Source organism: Protopterus annectens, chromosome 13.part0, assembly GCF_019279795.1.
Source record: "Protopterus annectens isolate FY-2018-M chromosome 13.part0, PAN1.0, whole genome shotgun sequence".
NCBI classification, from domain to species: domain Eukaryota; kingdom Metazoa; phylum Chordata; order Ceratodontiformes; family Protopteridae; genus Protopterus; species Protopterus annectens.
In genome coordinates this window covers 712,321,386-712,334,223 of record NC_056747.1, presented here as the reverse complement: position 1 = coordinate 712,334,223, position 12,838 = coordinate 712,321,386, and the positions used below count along the sequence as shown (strand labels likewise).

Below are 12,838 nucleotides of genomic sequence, written 5' to 3'. Positions count from 1 at the left end.
TCACTCCAAAATTTTTCTTTCTCATCCATCGCACATCCAACTTGTGGAGCATATGCACTAACAACATTCATCATTACACCATCAATTTCAAGCTTCATAAACATCACTCTATCAGACACTCTCTTCACCTCCAAAACACTCTTGGTATACTGTTCCATTAGGATAAACCCTACCCCATTTCATCTGTCATCCACACCATGATAGAACAATTTGAACCTGCCTCCTATACACTTGGCCTTACTTCACTTCCATCTGGTCTCTTGCACGCACAATATATCATCCTTCCTTCTCTCCATCATATCAGCTAGCTCTCTCCCTATACCAGTCATACTGCCAACATTCAAAGTTCCTACCCTCAGTACTACACTCCTAACCTTCCTCCTCTCTTCCTGCCTTTGGGCATGCCTTCCCCCTCCTCTTCTTCTTCGGCCAACAGTAGCCCAAATTCCACCAGCACCCTGTTGGCTAACAGTACTGGTGGCGGTCATTGTTAACCCGGGCCTCGACCGATCCGGTATGTAAATATGAAATGTTCTCCGCATCAGTAATTTGGCAGAGGTTTTACACCGGATGCCCTTCCTAACGCAACCCTCCCCATTTATCCGGGCTTGGGATCGGCACAAAGAAATGCACTGGCTTGTGCATCCCCAGTGGCTGGGTTAGAAATGTTAGGGACATGTTGGTGCATAATTTGTATGTCCCTCCTAGTGAAAATGTAGATAGAACACTGGATATATGTGGGACAAATCCATGTGAAAAGTGCTCTATATGTAAATATGTGGTGAGATTTTTTTGAAAAAATAATGGGGTGAAGTTTTGTCCTTCAGCACCCCATACTTGTACCACAAAAGGGGTAATATATGTGAGTTCTTGCCTATACAGTCTATTTTATATAGGAGAAACTAAAAGGATTTTTAAGGTGAGACTCCAGGAGCATATTAGAGATATAAAAAACAAAAAAATTGATAATCCAGTGGCTATGCATTTTAATTTGGTTCATGGTGGGGGGGTCTGATTTAAAAGCATGGATTTTAGAATAGATTGTTGAAAGGGAATTTGTAGCCTTAAAGAATAAATTACTCTTTAAAGAGACAATTTTTATTCTTAAATTTGATACATTGACCCCTAGGGTATTAAACAAGGAGTGTAATTGAAAAGACCTTTTATAAATTGTAGAGTTTTGATTTGTTAATTAATTGTTTTAGATGATTTGTTTATTTAAGAACTGTGTTTGTCTTTTATTTTTGTATTAACTCCAGGAAGACTGTGTTTGCTGAGGCTCTAGAGACTATTTATTTGTGTGAAAATTAAAAACATTAAAATCAGTTTTGCTGTGTGCAAGTTTGTTTTACTGACCAAGTGGTTTCTTTCTTTTTTTTTTTTATCAGAAAACACTTGCTGCCTGGTGTTCATGCAAGTGCTTAATTTACATAAAGCCCATGACTGGGACCATGGAGGAGCTTCAGTACAGCTGTCTGACATATGTGTATGTGTGAGTGGAGTCAGGAAAAATTTGCCTTGTCATGCATATGTCAATCTCTTATGAAATCAGGATAGTCTTCTTATTTCAAATACATTTTCAACAAAATGTTGGTTTTCAAACATATAAACAGTAGATTTTCAATGCATGAATCTGTCTGTATCAAATAAATCTTAAAGAGAATAAAACAGCTAAACACAGGACCCTAGAAAACTGGAACAGCATGTGAACGTGCAGCCAAAACCAAAACTCAAAAACATCAATGCCAGGCTCACGTAGTGCCAAAACTGCGCCAGGGATCCACATCCATAGAACTCAGAAAAATTCAAACAGAGTATAGTTCAAAGTAGAAAAAATTCCTGAGCAACCACCAAGGAACCTTTGTAGCTGAATTTATTTTAGTTTAATAATGTTTAAAAAATGATTAAGAGCTTTCATCCTCCATACTCAGGACTTCATTAGAATCATTTCAAAAATGGCACAAGCATCAGTTAAATAGTTTAACATAAGTCATATGGTTAAAAGTCAATCAATTACGATTGAGTCAGTTAATTACTATGTGAGCCTGGGGATGATGTTTTTAAACACAAGACCCTGTAATATATTTAAAGTCTAATCAGTACAGTGTTTAGACTATAAAGGGTTGGAAGGGTGACCTAATGGTTAAGGTGTTTGCCTTACAAACACAAAGTACAGGGTTTGAGTCTCACAAGGGATAATTGGCTAGGCTTAAAATGGCTCGCAAGGGCTGTTAGCCTAGTACTAATCTATGAACCTATGAACCTATATGTGCTTCTTAGATTCTCACATTCTAATTATGTTTGGTTTACTAAGAGAATAACTGTCTTAATTTGAAAGTATACTTTTCCAACAAAAAGAATAGAACCACCAGTGAAGAAGACAACATAAAGGAAGAAAATCTCTTACAGAGAGAACCTAGGATAAAGAAAAACAAGTAACCTTTGCCCACCACACCACCTTACCATCTTGGCCTTTGAAGAAAAGTGTGAAGATGAAATCAGGAAACCCTAAGGAAACCATGCAAACACACACACACACATATATATATATATATATATATATATATATATATATATATATATATATATATATATATATATATAACCTCACAAAAATGAAATAAAAGCCCTTAATGAGCTCTGCACAGACAGTAAAAGGAGGATCATGAAAGCACATAAAGTAGGTAGCATCGCTATAATTTATACAGAAACCTGCAATGCAAAAATTGAAAGAATGCAGGACAGCCCCAACAATTATAAGCATACAGACATGGACACTGTCAAGAAGGCATGGCTTACTAAGTACCAGACTAAAGTCACTACACAAAGAGGAATTACTTGGGACCAATCCTTTTGAAATCCTCACAGTCCCTTTTCCAAGGATGCCCAGATTTTTAGCATCCCAAAGCCTCATAAAAATCTGGATGACCCACCATACCAGCCAGTTGTTGCAGGTGTTGCATCCACCAAATAATATCCATTTATCTGTAACATAAAATTAAAAGACTAGTCAAGGCAGCTCCCTCCCCCTTCAAACTTGACACTCTGGATTTATTAAATAAAACTAAGAATATCAACATTGATAAAGGCACTGTTCTAATCTGAATAGATGTTGAACTTCTCTGTACTGTTCTTCACCATGAGTTCTGCACTAACACTATTAAGGAAGCATGCAGCAAGTCTTTAGAAAAAAACTCCTACTTCTTAGTGAACTACTGGAGTTCCTCCTCAAGAACATTTTCTTGTTCAACAATAAATTATACAGGCAAGCAAAATAAATAAATATGGGGGCTACAATGCCCACTAGCATGCCTAATATCGCACTAACCATACCTTTCCATATTAATGTAAAGTCTGCAGATTTTGTGATTTTATAAACCAAAAGACCAACTTCTATTACCCAAACACCAATAAGAAGTTTCTGAACATAAGTGAAAACTGTAACAGTGACTTTGTAGTCTACAGAACCAACTGTTGCAAATACAGATCATTTTACATTGGAAAACTGATTAAACTCTTAAAAAAGAGGATCTTAGAACACGTTTATGATGGGGATATAAGGCTCCAGGACTAGAGCAATCCACTTGCTATGCAATCTCAAGACTGTTACTGTTCCGTGTAGTTGTATTGAAAACCACCCACTCCAAGGGGACACTAATTCTAGACTGGAAAAGATAGAATCTGAGTAGCACATCGGACTTTAAGCCTACTTTCTCCTGGACTTAACAGTATATACTCCATAAAACCTTCTCCAACTTGGAAAACCTAATCACAAAAGATTTTACTGAAGACACAGTCTTACATAATATGACTGACATTTTTGCTTTTGTTATCTTTTTATTTATTTTTTTTTACTTTTGTACTTTTTCCTTCTGAAATGTAAACATTTTTCTTTCTTTTTTGTTTTTAAGCATATTTATAACATATGCTGAGTACAGGATGTTTGCTGATGCACACCATTGACCAGGATATTATTTGGTAAAACTTTTATTTGCTTCTTATTTTGGTTTTCTCTTCTACCTTACTAACTTTATACTATCATGCTTGAAAGCTTTCCTGTTTTTACCTTGACCCGACTCCCTCTACTTGTTTCCCTAATTGCAGGATGATTCAGGCCTCTTGTAGGAGTGTTTTGTATTTTTTATTATTTTTTATTAATTTTTTTATTAATGTACTTCTGCCATGTTATTTTTTTCACTTTATTTTCAAGCTTTTATTTATTTATTTATTTTATGAAACTCTGACTAGGTGCCACTTTCACATTTATAGCTAATGTTCTGTCAGGCAAACATTTAACACTGCTTCCACTCCAATGAGTTTTAGTTTTAAGTTTAGTTTTAAGAGTTTAATTTTCCTTCCACTAACCACCTGTATGTTTAATTTCCTGCCTATCTGTTCCTTTCTTCATATTTCAAATTCAGAGCCCATTGCACAAGAGGGGTATCTGCTACCATTTCACTCACCAATGATGCCAATAGAGCATTACTGGCACATGTTCCTGTTCTCTTTGGTCCTGAGCATACTTTTGGATTTTTAATTTTTGGCTTTGGTTAGTAATTTTTAGTGTGTCCACTCCATTTTTACTAACACTAACTAGCTCAAAGATGTCTACTTTTTAAGTTTAAAGGTTTTCTCTTCTCTAAGTTATAATTTAATGCATGCTCAGTATAGGATGTTTGCCTCTGCATTTCAACAACCAGGATACTGTTTGTTTACAATTCAGTTAATGTCAGTCTTTTTGTTTTGTTTTTCTCTTCTAAACTTATGTAAAGCTGGAATAATTTTGCTAACCCTTCTCCTGCATGACGCCTAGCATCTACCCTGTTGGGACCCAAAGCTCATCTGTTTTTTCTTTCACCCCAAATCTTTGACTTTCCAAGCTTGTTTCCCCTAATTGCAAGGATCATTCAGACCTATTATACAAGTGTTTTAATTTTATTTATTTTTATGTTTTTGTTATCAGTTTACTTCCTGTACTTTATTATTTTTTTACTTTCAGGAAAGCATTTAATACTAATACAACTCAAAAATGTTATATTTATTAGTTTAGGTTTAAGAGTGTTTGGCTTGCATTTATAACCTGTACATTTAGCTTCTCACCTAAATGTTTCATTTTTTAAATTTCAGAATCAGAGCTCCTTTATTCAAGAGGGATATGCACTCATGTTTTACCAACCAATGATTCTAATAGAGGATTACTGATGCATTTACTGTCTTATCTACCCATTCACCTTGGCTGTGTGCATACTTTTGTATTTTATTTTTTAACTTTTAGTTCTGCTTTATAACTTTTAGTGCCCACTCCACTTCTGCTAATACCATCACAAGCAAAGATACCTGTGCCTAAAAGATCACCTGCATTTTTAAATGATAGAATATGTTACTGCCCTTCCCCTTTTTTGATGGACCTTTAATTTTAATTTTATTGCTTTTCTATTTCCATGCTTAATCTAGCTAAACACTTATAAATAGTTTAGTTGGTGACTACTGCTAATAGCCCAAATCCTCTTTTCCCCCTTAAGATTCCACTTTTCAAAAACTGAGCTGTAGCCTCTGTGATGCCTGCACCTTGGCCCAGCAATCAAGGAGCTTCAGTCCTCACCACTAACACCAGTGAGGGCATCTCATATAGGAGGAAAGGATAACAAATACACACAGTAAAGTGCAATTTCCATTAAGAGCACACAAAGATCACAGTCAGTCCAGGGCTGGTCGCTCCCTTGCTCTCCAGGTCCCCATTAAGACTCCCCACTGGCACAGCTATAGGGTCCAGATCTCAGCCTAGTGGGTAAGCTAAAACCTCCAGCACCCTCTCTGTCCAACCAGTGATTTGTGTCCCTGCCCAAGTAGCTCTCACACACACACACACACACACACACACACACACACACACACACACACACACACTTTGAGAAGAGTTTATACAACCACACAGACACTCCTGGGGAAGGCTGGCACAGGTTCTCCAGCTGTGCCCCTTTTTCCCAGACTATACAGTCGTACCAGCTGCCACCACCCACTAATATTTATCAGCTACTCAAGGGCCCTTAAAAGGGTGTCCAATTATTACTGTGCAGTATTATTATCCAATTGGTAGTATAGCCCATGACTAAAGCTATTGGAGTGGCTTTGTACAATTTTACCAAAGGCATGCAAGTACTCTAAAGAGCTTAAATTATCTCTACAAAAACAGCCACAGTTGGAAGGGTTTAAAAATATTTAATAACAAATAGTCAAAACACAAGACAATGCTTTTACTACTCAGTGCTAGTCAAGAGTTCAGAGATCACAGAGAAATACTTAAAATAATTCAGTAGTACAGTTCTGACATAACAGAAAACACTTAGTCTAATCTTTCTAGGTTCTAGCTATTTCTAAGAGAAAACACAAGTCTAAGATAAACGTACATATAGAGCAAGACAGCGCTGATGAGTTGGATGATCAAGACAAAAATGCTTAATGCTCTTTGATTCTCTCTGTTTTTAAAATCACATTCTTGGTTCACATTACATCATTCTTCACACTTCCCTGGGTTACATTACATAATTCTTCACACTTCCCCAGGTTCCCAGGCTAACAGAAACTACATTTATGCATGTAAATTCTGGCCATTAACTCTGGCCTTAAAACAGTAGGCAGTATGCCCCACTCTAGACTCACTGGCTCTGAGTCCTAACATCAAAGGGTCAGAACATGCTTTACTTGGTCAGTAGAGTGCACTGTTGTTACATTTTTCTAGTTCCACATGGAACACTATTTTTACCAATTAAGACAACAAGCCTGTGGTTTACATTAATATTTACAAATGACAGAATTATCTCCAAAATTCTATCTGGCTAGGCTGGCAGCCTTCACCTATCTTCACCCAATATTCACAGCCTCTTGGTTAAACACTCTCCCCATTGTATAATAATTTATATTTTCTGACATTCTGATGAAACCTCCAACATAAAAGTGCTTAACAGACACCCAACCACAGTTAGACCTCCTGAACAAATGGGTCTCCCAAATAACAAGCCTTTTCAGCTGAACAAAATCTGCATTGATCGGCATTTACATCACTCCAACCTCTAGACTAATTTTAATGTTCATTCCAGAATTTGATGCAGCTAAGATATATTTAGTTAATAATAATAGAAGTATCTGTTTTCATCCTATTGTAAGTTCCAGTGTTTACATCTATGCCCAGCTCATATCTACTTTTATAGCAACTTTTTTTATAAAGACAGCTACTCCTTCAGACATGCCAAACATAATCTGAATGTGGGCATCTGAGGTGCACAGATCTAGTCTAAACAGGCCACCAGTTAGACTTTGAATATATTATGGGATGTTATATTTAACTGTTTTATTCTCTTTATGGTTTATTTGATACAGATTAATTCATGTAATGGAAAGCTACTGCTTATGTGTATGAAAGCCAACATTTTTTATAAAATGTATTTGAAATAAGATTATCTTAATTTCAGAAGAGATTGACATATACATGACAAGGCACATTTTCCCTTACTTCACACACTATTTCAAACTCTTATAATATTAATAGTTCCACTCTTCCAATCATGGGGTTCATACAAATTAAGCACTAGAATGAATATCACTCAGTAATCATTTTCTGGCAACAAGCTGATTGGACAAAGTCCTTCAGTTTGCTTCTATTACAAGAGGTTTGTTTCTTTTCTTTTACTTTTTGTTTTGGAAAGTCCAATCAGGATTGCTTAGATCTCAAACGACAACTAATCAGATTGCTCTCACTGTTAATTTCAAAGCCTGAACATGTCATTTCCCATCTGTTACATTATTTGTTTAAAGGTATGAGGACAAAAGTACTTATCAAACATGTAAGAAAAAATACTTGGTGTGAAAAACTAGGAAGAGCCTTCAAGTCTTATTTGAAGAGTGATGTGACAATGTGAGGTGTTGCCATCTGTGCCAGGGAGAGTAGGTTGGTGCATGTGCATGGTTGGCTGGAGATTTGTGGATGTTTTTGTGTCATTTGGCTATCACACTAACTTGTATGGATGTTTGTGTTGAAAGTGTATCAACAGTGTTATTATAACTGATTTAATGTTTATGTTTAAACAAAGAATTTTGGAAGGGAAGAGTAAAGGTTTTCAAAATTGTTCTGTAATTTTCAAATACTGCAACATATCTTAGCAAAGCTCTGAATGTGTATTGTACCAGAGTCAGGTGATCAAATGAGATGTCATTCTATAACCAGCACTGAGATGATGGAACTCCCACAGCAGCTTGTTTTGTTTTGTTTTCTTTGGAACCTGATATAACAATATATGACAGTTATCACAGTTAGTTAGTTGAGTTCAGTTAGTTGGAAGCTCATCACCCTGCCTTGTGGAAGTAAACATCTCACCTTCCTATCTTGCCTTGCTGTATTAATTCAGTCAGCTAGGGAACAGTTATTCTTTAGACAGTCAGGAAATACAGTGAGATTAGTTTAGTAGTGTTTTTCTGCATTTGAATCTGTCCAAGTGTGTTATTTTTATTTCTCATGTGATTGAAACTCTGATATCTATTGTACTTTAATATTTAGTATTCTCATGTTTTATATTTTATTATTTATTATTAAATATTTTATATATTTCATTGTGGTTGGTCTTTTAGAGAATACTTTTAAAATCTTGAGAGTACCTGATCTTATTTTAGTGACAGCTTGGCTAACATCTTGAGAGTACCTGTCCTTATTTTAGTGACAGCTTGGCAACTCCAAAAAGCATGGCTGCTTTGGTTACACTCTACCATTTATGTTAGTATTGACTTTACTCACTATAATTGGATACCCTTGTAACAGACTGACAGTGGTTGACTGGTGGGAGTGAGGTTACTTTATAGTCTGGACAGAAGGGGATACAGCCAATAAATCTGTCCCAGCCTTTTCTGGGAGTTTGCGTGCATGTGTGTGGGAAAATCAAATACCCAGTAATTCAAATAATGGAAAGAACAACTTTTAAAGCTACCTGGAAATGGGACACAGTGCTCCAAAGTGAGTCTTGTTTGAGATCTGGAGAGACCGAGAGTCCAGTCCCAGTGCAGCATGTTCCTTCTGTGCTTTTGGAGGAAATTGTGTTTGACGCAGAGAGCTGCATTTGAAAATATTGTGTGAGTTAATTATTGTTCTTACTGACCATCTCTCACTGGTGTCAGTGGTGAGGACCGAGGCTCCTTAACTGACCCACGGTAAAGAGAAGCCATCACAAGGGATAAGACTGATGTTGGATTTTTGAAGCTATGCATGATTAATTAAATTAATACCAAGGGTGATATCCTTAAGAGTCTTTAGTGCTACCCGAGGCAGGCTTTGAGTGAGAATCCTGAAAGTCACATCCATACAGGATTTATTTGAAAAGTTTTCTAGTAATATTACATTATATTTCTGTGGTCAGTTATTGGTAATCTCCATGTGAAGAATCATTAGAACCTGCCAATCATTAATTAGTGATGTTTTTGTGGACAGTTTACATTAACTTTCTGTTTCACTGTATGTGTCTAGATATATTACCATTCTACTATTTGCAATTCAGTGGCTTGCTAATAAGTGTGAGTGCAAATTCTATCAATTAAATAATGTAGCTAAAGTAATACTTGCTAATCTGACTGGTGCATGCTTTGTCTATACATGTAATATGATGTAATTTGCTGTGTAATGTTCTCTATTGCTGAAGATTTGTATCCTGAGATCTAGTGAAAAAATATGTAAATTCACCCAGTAAACAGAGTAGTAATACTGTTTATTACAGTTTATTAAAATGTTTCAACCTGCATTCTTCACAACTACATACTTCATTTTCAAGCTAGAACCATGTATGCATGCTTATTCCTATCTGAGCAGCAGACTACTAAAGTACTTGTTATACACACACACACACACACACACACACACACACACACACACACACACTTACTTCTTGGAACTAATAAAATGTAAACTAAGAACTGCACAGTGCTAGATAGGTGGTTTCAGCATTCCTTCCTGATTTAAAATTTGAATTCCCAAAAGTTGATTAATAGATTTCCTTGTAGTGATGAGGCTATTGACATCATTCGTATCCTCCTTTACAGTAAGAACTGATAATATGCCGAGTACAACTTTTCTTCATCCCTCACTAACCTCTCCATAATATTGCATATTACTTTCTGAACTTTTGCTCAGGAAAATCTCACTCAGTAAGGTGTTTTTAGGTCTGGCTCGTTTCCCTCCCACCATTAGAAACCATAAAAATTTACTCATATCTTTACTGCATCAAACAACATTGAAGTATAATACTCTCTAGAGGAATCATGTTACTGGAATATTTATAAACCAGCTCTGTTAGTACGGTTTCTCAAAATAATTCAGACATCAAGTACAGGAAGCATGACAACTCTGGCTAAAAATATGGGTGTGCACAACATGAATTCCTGTAGCTATTTTTTTTAAAGCTATTCATTTAATCACTGTTTGTAGGTACAGCAAAGAATTGGCCATAAAAGTCATACAGCAAAGATAACAAATCAGATGGAGTAACTAAAAAACTTGTATTGGCATTTGCTACAGAGTGAATGAAAGAAAGCAATAATTCAGAAAAAAAAATTGTAAAATAATGGAAAGAACATCTTTTAAAGGCAAAGGAATTATAATCATTTCTAATCCATACTCCTTAATACTTCATTTTATCATGTCTTCATAACTATGGATATTGCTGAACCAATTTATACGCGGGGTACATAATGTACTGTTATTGCATTTGTTTTAGCTTCATTAATTTTGTATCCCGAAAAGATTTGCAATTGTCTCAAAATGTTCCACAACACCATAACATTTCTTTCTGGTTTTGTCAGATATAAAATTATATAATCTGTAAATAGAGCCAGCTTTTCTTGCCTACCATACCAATTTTATCCTTGAAATTCCAAGTCTCTTATTTTCTTCACTAATGGTCTTAAACATAATGCAAATAACAAAGGGGAGAGAGGACACCCCTGCCTGGTTCCTCTGCTCAAACAGAAATTATCAGAGGACCCCACCCACTTTAATTTTTGCCTCTGATCCATTATATATCCTCCTAATCAACCTTATAATTTTTTCAGGAAACGCACATGCTTCCATTGCCCTACTGCTCATAAAGTCTGAGATTATTCTGTCAAATGCTCCTCTGCATCAGTACTCTCCAACAGCAAAAGTATTTTCTTGCATTCTGCTTTCCTCTGAATCAATGTTCTGTTAATGTTGTCAAATGTTTGACTCCCCTCCACAAAACTACATTGATCCATATCTATCAATTTTGGCCTTACTTTTGCCATTCTTTTAACCATTATAGACATGAACACTTTATAATCATGGTTTAGTTTTGGAAAGGACTTATATGAAGCTGGATCTGATGGAGCATTAACCTCTTTAGGTATTACAGTTACCACTACTTTCTTCTAAGATGTTCATACTTCTCCTCCTCTTAATATATGTTAAACAAAACCTTCCATATCTTTATCAGTTTTTTCCCTCTTAGCTTCCAAGCTTCCACTAGAATACCTTTTATTCCTGGGGACTTTACTGTAGATGTTTTTACATTGCAATTTTTATTTCATCTCCTCCTATCCTAACCATTAGTAACTGAGCCTCATTTACCTCTAACCTTGGCATATTTAATTCTTCCATAAACATTTCCATTTGTATCTTTTCTTGATTTCCATATTTCTCTGCTTTATACAGACTTTCATAGAATTTCCAAAATATTTCTCATACCTCTTATGCCTCTACAGGATCTCTTGTTACCTTCCTTGTTATACGCTCCCTATGCATGGCTACAGCCCTTTCTACTTTCTGTTGTCTGAGTCATTGTACTAAAAGTTTTTCTGCTCTAGTGTTATTATCAAAAACAGTTGCTTAACAGCAATCTTTCTAAACCTGTGTATATTATTGAGGTAATTCCTTATTTTCTGCTGAGCATTCTGCAGTTGATCCTTTTCTTGTTCTGTGAGGATTTCTCCTTATTCTGCAGTACTTTAACATTTGTCAGTCCCTCTAAATAATTCCTGTTACTTCTTAACCATAACTCCCTTTCTTTTATTTCCACCCTATTTTTAAACTCCACCTTAATTTTATTCCAGTCCCTCACTATATTTTCAGAAGTAATTTCTATCCTTTCAAATAGCTCCTGAATAATCTCCACTACCCACTCCTTAAGTTTCTCTATTTTTCAACAGATAGGTGGGAAAGCGCCACTGTCTTATTTTCATTTAATTACCATGTGTTTTTATGTTAGTTACTATTGGCACATGATCTGAAATAGTTATTGGGTGTATCTCAAGACCTTCAATTAAATGCACCTGTTCCTCTGAAATGTAAATTCTGTCTAGCCTAGCCCAGTGTTTATATCCTGGGGTAAATTTACTCCAAACTCCTATTACTGAATTCACATCTTCCAAGCCAAATATTTTCATAAATTTCTTCAAAAATCTACCCTCCTTTGTTATACTTTCCCTTCTGCCCCCCCAGACACATCTTCACTGCTGCAAATCAAATTCCAGTCCCCACCTATAAGTAATATTCCTTGCTGTATTTCTCCCAGAATTTTCTTAAGCTCCATTATAGCAGTTTTAGGTGGAATATAAATCCTCCTCCTTTGCCAGTAACCCCTTAGCCCTCAAATCTGCCATTATTATCTTTTTTATTATTTTCTATCACTATTGGAGCTCCTCTTGCAGTTAATATAAGTAATCTTATTTTCCTTTCTCCTGGATATTTGGCTGAATAACCATCACGAAAACCTGTATTTATCAAATTCAAATGTTCAGTTATTTTCAAGTGTGTCTCCTGCAACATAGCTATTTGCACTCTACATTT

General features: G+C 35.8%; 1 protein-coding gene across 1 annotated transcript in view; it reads left to right on the top strand.

Annotated features, from left to right (window-relative positions):
* Window positions 1-12,838, top strand: part of RSKR (ribosomal protein S6 kinase related) — a 310,818-nt gene that overhangs the window by 100,159 nt on the left and 197,821 nt on the right. The window lies entirely within an intron of this gene.